A 4,526-nucleotide genomic window follows, 5' to 3' on the forward strand; every position below is an offset into this window, starting at 1 on the left:
TGAGGTTCTAGGTTAGTGAGGAATAGCCGCTCGGATTGGAGAAGAGGCATGTGGCCACATTATTCTAGGACGACTTGGGAGAATGAGGATCTGCAACAGACGGTGCATTTAATGTCAGAAGTAAAAAATACAGCAAGACTGGCCTACTTTTGTGCCTTTCTAGACCTAAAACTGTCAAAAGTAGACCCACAACTGATCCAAATCGAATGAAACAAAATCACAGGGCTTTTGCGCTGTTATTCAAATGACATTTTCAAATGCAGCCTAGAGTAGGCTAGAATGTTGTACTTACTTGAAAACAATAATGCAATGATTCATATGTTGTAGGCTAGTCTAGGTAGGATAATTATATTGTCCCTAAACAAGATTAATAGGGGAGATTTTTGAGCTGTGTGTCTCATGTCTTCTCTGTTCTTTCATGCGCAAAGATGCACCTGGCTTCTCCGCAGCCTATCAGCTATTCCTTTGCTTTTGTCGATTCATATAAAAAAAATGTACGCAGCTTTGAATGTTTTTATGTGTGGTATGATTGCTAGTGTGCCTAATGCAGATTTGAACAAATGATTCACTTACCGCTATTGTCATCATGAATCGTGGATAGAGGGCAGGATAGACCGTTAGACTGGTGGACTGACCTGTGGTATAGTAAAAGTTAGCACACTGAAAAGAGTAGTGCATAAGGGAAGTACCAAAACGCCTTGATATAAGGGAGGCACTGTAATGAGTATGATGGGAGACAGAGCGCTGGTTTCAAGTGCAGGGCGCAGCAGGTGTTTATTTAGTAAAGGACCACAGAAGGATGCAGGTAACAGGGTCCACGGACAGGCAGAAGGTCATACACAAGGAGTCCAAAAAGGTAACAGTACAGGCAGAGAAAAAGGCTAATAACGTAGTCTGGGAGATCAGGCAAGAGGTTGATGACAGGAAATCTGATAGGCAAAAGTACAGGCAGGTTATAGGCAAAAAACATTGTGAGTGAGGAGGGCCAAATATTACAATACACATGAGGACTAATTTGGAAATAAACAGAGCTCTGACTAGAATGTGTATCAAAACAAACAAAACCTCACAATGATGGGGTGCAATAAACTGAACTAAATAGTGTGTGTAAATGACATACAGGTGTGTGAACAGATGATCAGAATTCAGGTGATTGGGATCTGGAGAGTGAGCTGCGTTCAGGCAATCTATGTGTTTGAAAGTGTGAGCTGGAAAGTGGGCTGCAAAGTGAGCTGCATTCAGGGGATCTTTGTGTTTGAGAGTGTGAGTTGGAAGCAGACGTTACAGGCGCATGCAAGCAGATGAGGAAATCTGTCTAGGATGGAAGAAATTATTTAGTAAAACCTGCAAAAGAGCGAATGTAAACCACGGAAAAAGCAACAACAAAAAAGTTGGACAACCCTCCCCTATTTTGGACCACCCCTCCCACCCAGTAAATTGTGATCTGTCCCTAAGGTACAGGGTAGAGTCCCAGTTGGTAGCCTGCTAGTGACAGTGACAAAGGGGCAAGGTACTGGGCAGAGGACGGCTAGTGATGACTGTTTAAAACCTCTTAACAGTCTGATAGCATGGAAATAGAAGCTGTTTTTCAGTCTCTCTGTCCCAGCTTTGATGCACCTGTACTCTCTCTACCTGCTACGGTATAAGGGTTAACAGGCCGTGGTTCGGGTGTCTGAGGTCCTTGATGATGTTCTTGGCCTTCCTGTGACACCGGGTACTGTAGATGTCCTGGAGGGCAGCAAGTATGCCCCCAGTGATGCGTTGGGCTGACCGCACCAACATCTGGAGAGCCCTGCAATTGCGGGTGTTGCAGTTGCCGTACCAGGCGGTGATACAGACTGACAGAATGCTCTTGATGGTGCATCTGTAGAAGTTCATGAGAGTTTTAGTGGCAAAGCCGGATTTTCTCAGCCTCCTGAGGTTGAAGATGCGCTGTTGTGCGGTGTCAGTGTGGAGAGGCCATTTCAGGTCCTCAGTGATGTGCACGCCGAGGAACTTGAAGCTTTTAACCCTCTCCACTGTGGCCCAGTTGATGTGGATGGGAGCGGGCTCTATCTGCTCTCTCCTGTAGTCAACGATCAGCTCATTCATTTTCTTGACATTGAGAGAGAGATTATTTTCCAAGCACCACTTCGCCAGGGCTCTCACATCCTCCCTGTATGCTGTCTCGTCATTGTTTGTAATCAGGCCTACCACTGTTGTGTCGTCAGCAAACTTGATAATTGAGTTGTAGATGTGCGTAGCCACTGAGTCATGGCTGAACAGGGAGAGCAGGAGGGGGTTGAGCACTCGCCCCTGTGAGGCACCCATGTTGAGGATCAGTGTGGCGGATGTGTTGTTGCCTACCTTCGCCACCTGGGGTCAGCTCGTCAGGAAGTCTAGGACGCAGTTGCACAGGGCGGGGCCCTGAGCTTAGCTTGGAGGACACTATGGTCATGAGGAGATGAAGGATTAGCTGTAGTCGATGAACAGCATTTTCACATAGGTATTCAAGGTGGGATAGGGCTGTGGTCTGTCCAGTAGAGTGCAATGGCGATTGTGTCGTCCGTAGATGTGTTAGGGCGGTATGCAAATTGTAGGGGGTAATATGGTCCTTAACTAGCCCCTCAAAGCACTTCATGATTACAGAAGTGAGTGCTACAGGGCGATAGTAATTTAGTTCATTGGCCACTTCAATAAATGGAACACTAGTCACTTTAATAATGCCACTTTAAGAATGTTTACATATCTCACATTACTCATCTCATATGTACTGTATATACTGCTGCACTGTCGGATCTAGAAGCATAAGCATTTCGCTACACTCACAATAACGTCTGCTAACCATGTGTATGTGACCAATGAAATGTTGATTGATTTGATTTGATAACCATTGATTTCTTGAGTACAGGAACAATGCTGGACATCTTGAAGCAAGTGTGGACAACAGACTGGGATAGAGAGTGATTGAATACTGTATGTCCGTAAACACTCCAGCCAGCTGCTCTGCACATGTTCTGAGGACAGGGCTTGAGATGACGTCTGGGCCGTCAGCCTTGTGAGGGTAAACACGCTTGGATGTCTTACACGCTGACCAAACCGCATACACGCGTGCGTCCGCCTTCGCGAGCAAGTAGATTTTTTTCACCCACGCCAGACGCGATCAGGGCATGCAGATTGAAATATCAAAACAAACTCTGAAACAATTATATTAATTTGGGGACAGGTTGAAAAGCATTAAACATTTATGGCAATGTAGCTAGTTAGCTTGCTGCTGCTAGCTAATTTGTCCTGGGATATAAACATTGGGTTCTTTTTTTTCCTGAAATGCACAAGGTCCTCAACTCCGACAATTAATCCACAGATAAAAAGGTAAATACAATACATTTCTCATCATCTCTCCTCCTTCCTTCAGGCTTCTTTTTCTTCTTTGGACTTTATATGGTGGTTGGCAACCAACTTTACGGTGCACTACTACAAAGATGAACTAAGTGTGGACCTCAGTTCATCTTTCAATCACCCACGTGGGTATATGCTAAAAACAAATGAGGAGATGGCACCTGGGTATATGCTCCTAAAAACCAATTAGGAGATGGGAGAGCAGTGTGGGTGCAATGATTGAATAACCTGTATGTGTAATTTGTTTTTGCAACGCTCACGCGACGCGTGCAGTGTGGTCAGCATGTTACTCACGTCGACCTCGGAGATCGGGAGCACAACGGTCCTCGTGATTGGTGGGTGGTTGGTAGAATTTTGGGAGCGTTTTCCTTAGATTTCCTTTATTAAAGTCCTCAGCTACAATAAATGAGGCCTCAGAGAGAGAGGCGGGGTCTGAGTCTGAGTGTCACAGTACAATGGTAGGCTCCCTCATCCTATGCCTACCTGTGGTTTCCCACATCTCCTGCTAGTTCACCTGAATGCATGAGAAGTAAGCAACCTCTCAGAAAAAAATACAGACACACGGGGTTAGAGAAAGCAGAGCGAGAGAGAGTGGGCTCACTCCAACAGATGTGAGCTGCCAGTGGCAAAAATACCCACTGAGGGGTTGAAAGCCACTCAAAGTAAATCAAATTAATTTATAAAGCCCAGCAGATGTCACAAAGTGCTATACAGAAACCCAGCCTAAAACCCCAAACAGCAAGCAATGCAGAAAAACTCCCTAGAAAGGCAGGAACCTAGGAAGAAACCTAGAGAGGAACCAGGCTATGAGGGGTGGCCAGTCCTCTTCTGGCTGTGCCGGGTGGAGATTATAACAATACATGGCCAAGATGTTCAAAAGTTCATAGATGACCAGCAGGGTCAAATATTAATAATCACAGTGGTTGTAGAGGGTGCAACAGGTCAGCACCTCAGGAGTAAATGTCAGTTGGCTTTTCATAGCCGAGCATTCAGAGTTCGAGACAGCAGGTGCGATAGAGAGAGAGAGTCGAAAACAGCAGGTCCGGGACAAGGTAGCACGTCCGGTGAACAGGTCAGGGTTTCATAGCCGCAGGCAGAACAGTTGAAACAGGAGCAGCAGCACAACCAGGTGGGGGGACAGCAATGAG

Source organism: Salvelinus alpinus, chromosome 31 (genome assembly GCF_045679555.1).
Source record: "Salvelinus alpinus chromosome 31, SLU_Salpinus.1, whole genome shotgun sequence".
NCBI lineage: Eukaryota > Metazoa > Chordata > Actinopteri > Salmoniformes > Salmonidae > Salvelinus > Salvelinus alpinus.